Raw genomic sequence first — 11,801 nt, forward strand, 5'->3', positions numbered from 1 at the left:
CTTGATAGGAAGTGATATATCTGTGGCATCTGTGTGTACACACCTGGTAGATTTACACAAATGGGGGTTGATCTTGATGTGGCAAGGAAAAAAAAAGATTTTTTCAGAGAGAGATGGAAAAGAGACATGAGAAAGATTGTGTAAAGGGCAGTACAGGGGTGTCTTTTTCCATTCTTTTTGTCAACTTTTCTCACTTTTATGCAGAATGTACGAGTTATAGATATCATATATATTAATACCATATTTTAGCTAAAATTCTGTACTGGCTGAAAATTTTTCCACAAAAAGTTTTCTCAGAATTCGGCAATGGTTGAAAATCTGTATTTCTTGGCAAATGTTATGGAGTAAATTTCTTTTTCTTTTTCATGGCAAGTCCAGAACAATGCCCACACAACAGCTACTTCACCAAACACCAACTCTGACCATATCGCTACATATTGCAATTTACTGCCATTAGTGAGATGGGTTGGAAGTGAAGGCGCTGTCCATCGGTGGTCGCCTCGAGTTCGTTAGGGAAAATATCTTATCTATATCCTCCCTTGGGTTTGAACCTGGGACCCTGACAACAACCTTCATGATGGTAGATGAGCATCTTACCACCATGCCACTCGGGCATCCCCACGGCAGCTGACACCATCAAGCTTATATTACTGGAGAGAGTATGACATCAGCTGTCTCCACCTTGGCAGTGCTGAGAACGCTGTCCCCAACATCATTCGCTGGACGATCATAATGTGACTCGGTGAAAAAACACACAATCCCACATTATTGTCTTATGGCATCCACAGGAGTTTAAAACAATAAATGAAAGAAATAATTTCAGCATTGGTGAGAATTCCAAAATTAATGAAAGAAAGAGTTCCAGAATTAATGAAAGAAAATATTCTAGAATTAATGTAAGAGAATTTCAGCATCGATGAAAGTGATAATTCCAAAATTAATGAAAAAGGGAATTTCAGCATTAATGAAAGAGGTAATAATATTAATGGAAGATAATTCCACAATTAAAGAAAGAGAATTTCAGCATTGATGGAAGAAAATAGTTTAGAATAAATGGAACATATAATTCCAGAATTAATGAAAGATAATTCCAGAATTAAGGAAAGTTGTAATCCAAAAATTTCTAGAATTACAAATAATTCCAAAATTAATGAAAGAAAAACTCGAATTAATTGAAGAGAATTTCAAAATCAATGTGTGAAAGTGGTAATTTCAGCATTAATGAAAAGTAATTCCAAAATTAATGAAAGCAATAATTGTGCAGCATTAATAAAAGAAACAAATCCCGAATTGATGAAATTATTCCAGAAGTAATGAAAGAAATTATTCCAGAAGTATAATGAAAGAAATAATAAAGGAAATAATTCCAGAATTAATGAAAGAAAATTTTCAGCTTTAATGAAAGAAGTTATTCCAGTATTAATGAAATAAAATAATTTCATCTTTTTTCATCTTTATATGAGTTCTCAATCCTTTTTTTTTTATCTTTAAAACCCAATATTTAGAGACTGAACTGTACATTTCTATGGGCAAATTGCCAGGCACGAACTGTGTTTCCACCGAGTCACGTGATTTCCTTGCACTCGATGTCGCTGCCGTCGCGGTGGCTGGATGCTCCATCGAGCTTATACGCTCGTGTCGAATTTCTGAAAAACTAGTAGACAGATTTTAATGAAATTTGGTACGAATACACAGTTATTTAACAGAGATGTACCACACAAAAGTCATAGTACGCACGCATGATTGTCAGTAAAGCTCATCATTGCAGGAATGTCCAAAATCCACGTTGCGAAATCGAACCGAAAATGGGTCTCGGGGTATGGTCCCCCCCCCCCTCACAGTCAGACAAGTCACATACCGCGACGGCATACTGACACGAGGCAGTTGAGTCCCTGTGGCAATCGGTCCCACTCCTGCAGCAACGTAGTTTTCAGTTCCGGGATGGTTCTCGGAGAGGGGGGGGGGCGGCGAGATGCGATTGTCCTCCCAAGAGCGTCCCAGACACGTTCTATAGCAGTGTTTCCCAACTTTTGAAGTTCGCGGCACCCTTGGGAATAACGTCAAAATTTGGGGCACCCTTCCTTGAATAGAGAATTTACTACAATAAAAAGGAATTTTCACTGAGTGAAAATATATCAATAGAGTTTTGTTCGATTAATCACAAATGTGAAACTTTTGATTGATGATTAAAGCCTTAGAGGAGAAATAAGGAGAGAGAGAGATAAAAATGAGGAGAAACATATTTCTTTTCAATGCTTAGAGCACTGCCTTATAGTTGGCAACGAAACACCCATATCGTCCTAAAGACCTTGCAGTGTATTTATTGCTTTGTATTTTATTGTCTCCATAATCAGAAAAGGCTGCTCGCATAGAATGATGATTAAAACGGTGAAAGTGCGTTAATTGCTTTCTTCATGAGATTAAGATACTCCTCTCTCAATCCAAGCCAAAAAACAGCCCCCGACGTCTCACTCTTGATGAACTTACCTTTGTGGAATCAGCATAAAGATCAACAAATTCATATGGTTCGGCAAGCAGTGAAATATATTTTCTCTGCACTGTGTGGGTGAGACAACCCAGTCGAGATTCTCAGTGGAAAGAGATGGAAAGTACATATCTATTGCATCTTGCAATCTTAATAAGTATTGAAAATGAAGTCTCTTTCAGCTTATCTGAAGATGATGTCACCCTCCGCTATTATTATGAAGGTTTCGACAGCTGGCTAATGCAAAGATAAATCCAAGAAAGAAAATTCAACTGTTTTTGAGGGAAATTGAACCTACGTCCTCTCACTTGCCAGATGAGCGCACTAGACTACAAAGCCAACGAATCATCTTTCCTTAGAGCTCGTGTGCTCTGAACGGGGCCGTACATGGATAGCCAGACAGGCAAAAGCTCACATTGCTGACACTGCAACCATAGATGGCGACTTAAAGATAAGTCTGTCATGCATGAGAGTAGTTTATTCGACTTGATTTATTTTAAGGCCTTAAGTGGACTGTAATATTTTTTTTTATTTATCTCCATAATATTTCGCGGCACCCCTTAACTGATATCGTGACATCCTAGGGTGCCGGGGCACACCGGTTGGAAAACACTTCTATAGGGTTTAGGTCAGAAGATCTGGCTGGCCAATCCATACACCAAATATCCTGACTTTCCAGATAATGAAAAGCAAGAAAACAATCAGATTCACGAGTCGAAATGAAACCCTTCCAATGCCCCGCCTTGGGTACCCAGACCCCGTGTAACTTGATCCCTACAGGTCAAACAGTTCCCGATATGTTCAGGAGTTAAATGAAACTTGACCCAAAATCGTAACCGACTTCCGTAACACAAAAACGTAACTGATTTCCGTCATTCAAAAAATGTCACCGACTACCGTTACATAAAATCGTTACTTATTTCCGTTGCATAGAAATGGGCCCTTTTCGAGTTTGTGATTTTATATTATAGAATAGATACTGTATATACGGGGTGATTATAAAAAAACTATCCCGACATTATAGTGCCGGACTCGTGATGCGAGGATCCGGGTTCGAACCCCACAGTGGTGGTCGGCTGAGGTTGGTTTTCTGTGGTTCCCAACTTCAAGGCGCAAATGCGAGCCGATCTCCCCGTTAAAAAGTCTCGCCACAGAGAGCAACAACGGTAAATCATCCAACCATAACACTTCACTCATAGTTAGTAAAACTGGGGGCAGATGACAGCACTACACATAACAAGCATTACACATAAACAAACTTTACGTCAGGTTGCACTACACGTACACGCACATTCCCGCATGTACCGATTCGTTGGGGGTTCGTTGGGGGGTTCCGCGGGGGGGGGGGGTGCATGTGTGGTGTAGCAGTAGTAGGTAGGGGCTCGGGGATCCATGATGTTCTTAAGTCAGCCACCTCGTTGGGCAATTTGCCTGTTGTGGCGTTGTATTTGTATTTGTATTTGTATATAGGCCCCTAACTATCATACCATTCACAGAAACTGAATGAAATTTTGGCATAAGGTATTTTGAGGTATGCGCTCAAGAATGATATGGAAAACAAGTGTCACTCAAACAGTTACGGTTACAGTGAGAAAATTTCGAAAATATCAAATGGCAACACCAAGTTTTTTGTATTGGAATACGATCTCCATCCTGAAAAACACTAAATAGCGTTGGAATGGCACCTGTAGCACGAAAATCCCTGGAGCTGGGCAAGGAAAAAGTAAAAAGGGCTTTGCCGTGCACCAGAGCATTAATGTTCGTTTCATTCGTCACACCGTTTCTTCGGCTGAGATCCCAGCCTGATTAGTCCTCTACAAGGTCATGTGGAAAATTTGTGAAACACAATAAAATGCTTTATTTTATGTTGCTTCTCTGTCCTTATTGGTTGTCCTCACTTTTAGCCTATCTACCGCCGGTGATTTTCATGCTACAGTTGCCGTTCGAACGCTATTTAGGGTTTTTCACAATGGAGATCACATTCCAATACAAAAAACTTGGTGTTGCCATTTGATATTTTCGAAATTTTCTCACTGTAACCGTAACTGTTAGAGTGACACTGTTGTTTTCCATATCATTCTTGACCGCATATATCAAAATACCTTATGCCAAAATTTCATTCAGTTTCTGTGAATGGTATGATAGTTAGAGGGCCCATATGTCGGGATAGTTTTTTTATAATCACCCTGTATATATATATATACAGTATCATAATATATATCATCACACTTTTCATAATATATATATATCATCACACTTTTCATAATATATATATATCATCACACTTTTCATAATATATATATATCATCACACTTTTCATAATATATATATATCATCACACTTTTCATAATATATATATATCATCACACTTTTCATAATATATATATATCATCACACTTTTCATAATATATATGTATACTAGGGGGGCTCTGCCTCCCTGCCGCCTTTGGCGGCCAACCCCCCCCCCCCTCTCTCCCGGACATATCTTGTTTATTTCGTCCCACTTCATCAGCGTGCTATGGAAAAGGGGAAAGGGACGTGTGAAAGCACCAGCCTACTGAAGAAGCGAATTTTAATGAAAATAATAATAAAGCAACAAAAAACAAATGAGATTCATCAAGTATCCCCAGAAAACTTCCCCATGGGGGTCCCCAGATTCAATTCGCTGAATTTCAGTGGGGCCCCACACTGGATATATCTTGGGCTACCGATGTGTTGCAAATTTTACAATGTTAAACCACAAAAATCAATGAGATACATTCAGGGGCACCGAATTACAACCTGCCAACATTTCCATGAAGCCCTGACCTGCAAGCTTGTCGGACACCCCCCTGTGAGAATTTTTCATTTTTATCAATTTTACAACGAATAAAATCCAGGGCCCCACATCCAGTAGCGGGGACACAATACGCAGATTTTTAGTGGGGCCCCAGACTGGCTATATCTCGGGTTTCGGCTGTGGCAAATTCTACAACAGAAAAGAATGAGAATTCTTTCCCCCAAAATCAAACCTGTAAACATGGGGCCCCCCGACTTGGAAGCTTGTTGGTCATCCCCCGGTGCGAGTGCCATGAAAAATTTTCATTTGTATTCGTTTTACCAACGAATAAAATCCAGGGCCCCAAAATGAAACCTGTAAACATGGGGGCCCCCGACTTGGAAGCTTGTCGGTCATCCCCTGGTGCGAGTGCCATGAAAAATTTTCATTTGTATTCGTTTTACGAACGAATAAAATCCAGGGCCCCCAAACAATTACCCGGGACACCAATTCGCATACTTTTGGTGGGGCCCCAGACTGGCTTTATCTCGGGCTTCGGCTGTTGCAAATTCTACAACAGAAAAGAATGAGATTCATCCAGGGCCCCCAAAATGAAACCTGTAAACATAGGGCCCCCGACTTGGAAGCTTGTCGGTCATCCCCCGGAGCGAGTGCCATGAAAAATTTTCATTTGTATTCGTTTTACCAACAAATAAAATCCAGGGCACCCAAAATGAAACCTGTAAACATGGGGCCCCCGACTTGGAAGCTTGTCGGTCATCCCCCGGAGCGAGTGCCATGAAAAATTTTCATTTGTATTCGTTTTACCAACGAATAAAATCCAGGGCCCCCAAAATGAAACCTGTAAACATGGGGCCCCCGACTTGGAAGCTTGTCGGTCATCCCCCGGAGCGAGTGCCATGAAAAATTTCCATTTGCATTCGTTTTACCAACGAATAAAATCCAGGGCCCCCAACCAATTACCCGGGACACCAATTCGCATACTTTTGGTGGGGCCCCAGACTGGCTTTATCTCGGGCTTCCGCTGTTGCGAATTCTACAACAGAAAAGAATGAGATTCGTCCAGGGCCCCAAAATGAAACCTGTAAACATGGGGCCCCCGACTTGGAAGCTTGTCGGTCATCCCCCGGTGCGAGTGCTATGAAAAATTTTCATTTGTATTCGTTTTACTAACAAATAAAATCCAGGGCACCCAAAATGAAACCTGTAAACATGGGCCCCGACTTGGAAGCTTGTCGGCCATCCCACGGAGCGAGTACCATTGAAAAATTTTCATTTGTATTCGTTTTACCAACGAATAAAATCCAGGACCCCCAACCAATTACCCGGGACACCAATTCGCATACTTTTGGTGGGGCCCCAGACTGGACATATCTTTTGCTTCCGCTATCGAAATTTTTCAACGTTAAAGCAGCAAGAAAACAATGAGATCCATCAAGGGCCCCTGGAAATGAAAATTTTTTACTTATACGTGAAATCTTCCCCGGGTACCCCGACCCTGTGTTGGGAGCACTGCTGTTGTGTGTGTATATTATACATATATATACCTCTCGGCATGGACCTCCCCCCCCCCCCACAAAGGAAGGGCTGACAGGGGCCACAACGATTCTTATCACTTTTTGATTTTTCACACTATAAATTAATCACAGAGGGGCCCCTGAAAAGCTGGTTTGGGGGCTCGAAATCTAAATTCCAGCCAAAGGGCTCTGCTGTAGGATGTAGGAGCCTCTTGGTACATGCACATAACATGGTCCCGATGGGTCAAATGGGTCCCGATATGTGAATATCGACCCAATATCGATATATGATATCATATCGATATATGAATATATGAATATGAATGTACGATATATGAATGTGAATATCGATATATGAATATTTGACCCAAAATCGAAACCGACTTCCGTAACAGATTTCCGTCACTCAAAAATTTCACCCACTTCCGTCACTCGGTTGCTTAGCAACAGGCCCTTTTCGAGTTTGTTTGTGATTTTATATTATAGAATAGATATATATACATACATGAAGCTACAGTACTTTGCAAACACCAAGTGGTGAACCGGAGCAGGAAGGCCCCACAAATTTCCTGAGGGGCCCCCTAAAATAAGTTGAAAAGAAAATCTTGTGTTCATTAATTCAATAATTTTCGTGGCATTCGTTTGGTCCGGGCCCCATTATAGGAGAGGCCCTATTTAGGAGACCATGGCACGATGTTACTGATTCGAGTTCATAGAGTCCAAAATATATAAAAATGCGACAGTTGAAAGGGGGACGCGTGATTTTTTTCTTGTTTCGACAATGTTTGGTTGTATCACACGAAATCAAATAGTGGAAATTCTCATTTCACCTGTCCTCTGCTTCATTCCTAGGTTCTTTGTTTTTCACGGCTCCTTAAACTCCGAAGAAAGAACTCAATTTGCCATTCAGTCCAGTTTGTTTCTTTGCTAGTAGGGAGCTGTTGTGAACGAAAACTTCTGCTGTCGTCTGCTTCATTCCAGGTGGTTTGTTTTTGATGGCTCCTTGTGCCCCTTGAGATAGAACTGAGTTTGCCATTCAGTTCAGTTTGTGGGCTTGAATCGTAGGGAGCTGTTGGGAACGGGAACTTTTGCTGTCGTCTGCTTCATTCCAGGTGCTTTGTTTTTGATGGCTCCTTGTGCCCCTTGAGAAGAACTGAGCTTGCCATTCAGTTCAGTTTGTGGGCTTGAATCGTAGGGAGCTGTGGGGAACGGAAACTTTTGCTGTCGTCTGCTTCATTCCAGGTGCTTTGTTTTTGATGGCTCCTTGTGCCCCTTGAGAAAGAACTGAGCTTGCCATTCAGTTCTGTTTGTGGGCTTGAATCGTAGGGAGCTGTTGGGAACGGAAACTTTTGCTGTCGTCTGCTTCATTCCAGGTGCTTTGTTTTTGATGGCTCCTTGTGCCCCTTGAGAAAGAACTGAGCTTGCCATTCAGTTCAGTTTGTGGGCTTGAATCGTAGGGAGCTGTTGGGAACGGAAACTTTTGCTGTCGTCTGCTTCATTCCAGGTGCTTTGTTTTTGATGGCTCCTTGTGCCCCTTGAGAAAGAACTGAGCTTGCCATTCAGTTCAGTTTGTGGGCTTGAATCGTAGGGAGCTGTTGGGAACGGAAACTTTTGCTGTCGTCTGCTTCATTCCAGGTGCTTTGTTTTTGATGGCTCCTTGTGCCCCTTGAGAAAGAACTGAGCTTGCCATTCAGTTCTGTTTGTGGGCTTGGATCGTAGGGAACTGTTGTGAACGGAAACTTATGCTGTCGTCAGCTTCATTCTAGGTTATTTGATTTTGATGGCTCCTTATGCTACTAAGAAAGAACTGAACTTGCCATTCAGTTCAGTTTGTGGGCTTTTCTCGTAGGGAACTACACTGAATAAAAATTGCTGCTTCTTGATCCGAAATTCATTATTACGATTTGATTCATATTCCTTTTTCAAAGTAGATGGCAGCAAAAACAGTGAATTAGAACAGTACATTAGAACACACTTTATTTCTAGCCTGCTTTTTCCCCGGTTCTGTATTAGTCATCTCTAGAACCCGGAAATTCAGGCAAAATGTCCATATGTAACCTATATTTATAATATATAATAATATATAAATGCCTTTTTTTCCCTATTTTCAAAATTTTTTGGAAAAATGATTTTTTGAAATTTCGTGCCAGAAATGCCTATTTCAACATAGTTTCAAGTTTATTAATGAATTTCAAAGGCCATAATCTGTAAAACTTGGATAGTTTGGGCATCGAGAACTCCAAAAACGTATTGGTTTTTTTTTAATTTTCCAACACTCAGTATTAATTATCAATCAACCTTCCCCCCCTTCCAGCTCCATTTTTACGCAACCAAGTGATCTGAGAGATTGTTGTTGGCATGAATTAACTTTGCTTTGACCGGATAGTGTTAGACAAGAGAGTGATTTTGTTTCAGATAAACGCAGCTTGTGTTAGAAAAGCAGAGGAGAATTAGAAATTCGTTTCCGCACAGGCTGCACATAATGTCTCGCTCAGTCACTGGACTGCGTTGTATGTTTATAGCGGACCAATAATTGTCCCAAGAGGTCTTGAATTGATGTCACAACTCACAAAAGGCGGGGTAGGAGCAGACAGGTTCTGAGGCCCATACTGTTTTGATTTTATTTTTTGCACCGTAAATGCTCTGAAAACAATCGTGGCTTTTTATTAAATAAACATGCATATTTAGTATTCGATTAAATTGTCAAGAGTGGCTTTCAGGGATGTCTGACAGATGGGGCCACACAAGACCCCGCGTTCGAAGGAGTCCCGCATACGTGGTAATATGAAACAAAAATATTTTTTTCTTTTTACAAAAATAGAACGACATAGCCATGTTTCAACTATTCAACTATAGAAATTATAATGATTATTCCAAATAATACAACAAATAAATGAGAATTATTCGCAAATCGAGAGACCCCCCCCCTCCCCCTACAGATCATTTTCTCTACCGACTCCGCGTTTGATAATGACGACCCTGGAATTGGCCTATTGTGTATGGTTAAGTGCAACCGATTTTTCTGCTAGTGCTTGGACAATTAATACCTTTTGTGTTTAGTTATTTTTTCTTCCTTCCAAAAAATATGCCTTTTTAGTACCTATTTTATGCATTTTTAGTGTCGATTTTATGCATTTTAGGGCCTTTTTTAGTGCCTATTTTATGCATTTTAGGGCCTTTTTTAGTGCCTATTTTATGCATTTTTAGTGCCTTTTTGCCGGCCTATTTCGATCATTTTTAGTGCCTGAAATTCCGCGTGAGCTCTAGTCATCTCTAATTCTGAGACTAGCTAGCAGCACAACTTAAATCAAACAGTGGAAATACCTATTAACCAAGTTCAAGCTAGAGCCAGTGCCATCTTAACGCATGGGCCCAAAGGGGGCCTCAAGAGAAGAGGGTCCTCAGAAAAATTAAAAGTAGTTGAAGTTTTCGATAATTCAACAGGTAGGGCCTCACTGGAATCACTTGGCCCGGGGGCCCATGATGCTCTTAAGACGGCCCTGATTGTACCCTCGTGTTATTTATGTCATATAATCACATTTAAATCGAAGCGACAATATACAGGAAAAACCTATTTATACAGTTATGTAGTTACTGGATGAACTCAGCGCCCCCTCCTCAGTCCAGCGCCATGGCACCAGACTCACCTGCTCCCCCTAGTTGAACTGTCTATAGCAAGGGCGTAGCGAGGGGGGGGGGGGACTTGGGGGTCTGGTCCCCCCCCCCCCGAACGAAATTTCTGGCTACGCCCCTGGTCTATAGTCATTGTTTTCTGCTGTTTTTGCTTCTCGTTATTCGGATTTAGAAACCTGTATTTACGCAAAACAAGTTTGAATAATCTACATAATTATATCTTCAATAACAATATGTGCTGTATTTTCTTCTACTTTTACCAAATAATACCTATTACCCTCATCCTCACGTTAGCTGGACAGTAATTTCATGATCGTCTCCCTTCCTGTACCCCTGTTAATTCACTTCCCGGATAATTGAAGTTCTACTATACTTCGAATTGCGTTAGAGCCGTCCTTGTTTCCTTTGATGTTTGTCACAAGAAAACTTTTGGCTTCAAGAATATTTATATGAACGTGTGAGTACTTGCTAATACCCCCAAAATTAAAAAAACTATTAATGAGATAGCCCTTATACCACGATTAAGTCGTGGTCGATAGCAATGCATTGATGATCTGCTTCCAGTCGAGTCTTGATGAATTATGAGACAATCAGCTGAATTGAGATGACTAAAAACATTTGTACAGTAATACTCAACGATGTTAAGAAATAAATGTCAGTCTTGTATGACATTTTCCTCCTCTTTTAACCACTTTTCGGTACACTTTTATACACCACTTTTTCGGTATTCTAAATAAAAATTTCTCATATCTCTCAGTGAACAACCATTTGTCGGATTTTAACTTTTGTCACTCTACAGTAGTTTTTGAGAAGGTTTTCTCTCTTGTCTGACTGGTCCATGAACTAATACTTCTGTGAAAGCTTGTCTATGCGGTTTTTTTTCTTCTTATGGTTGGTTCGCGTCTGGACACCATAAACACTGTGCTGACATTGCCTGAAGGAATGACAATAACCGTGCAATCACATCGATGATGTGAACTACGTATATGAAAAGAGTGTTAGGACTGAGTGTTTGTGCTGCCTGAAATTTTCTACGAAGTTCTCGCGCCTCCTTTTAGGGAAAGATCAGAGGCTTCTCCAGGGAGGCGTGTTTCACAGATTACTACTGTCCATATACTTTGAACGCTACTCAACGTTGCCTCCCTCCGGGGCAGTCATTGGAGATGCCCATGCCACAGGCCACTGTGGAACATCAATGGTCAAAGTACCGTTGAAAAACAACAATAAAGAAATGACATTCACCTTGACCGCATTATTGCTGTCCCCAGAGGAGTGCATACGATGAGGGGGGGGGGGTATATTTAATAAGGTTCAAGACGAAAGGAAGAAGGAATAGAAAGATATATATCCCTACTTCTAAACCAGACATGCATCTCGTCCATATTCC

This window comes from Pholcus phalangioides, unplaced genomic scaffold, assembly GCF_987345545.1.
Source record: "Pholcus phalangioides strain wild (caught in Gottingen) unplaced genomic scaffold, Ppha-v1.0 ptg000010l_1, whole genome shotgun sequence".
Lineage (NCBI taxonomy): Eukaryota > Metazoa > Arthropoda > Arachnida > Araneae > Pholcidae > Pholcus > Pholcus phalangioides.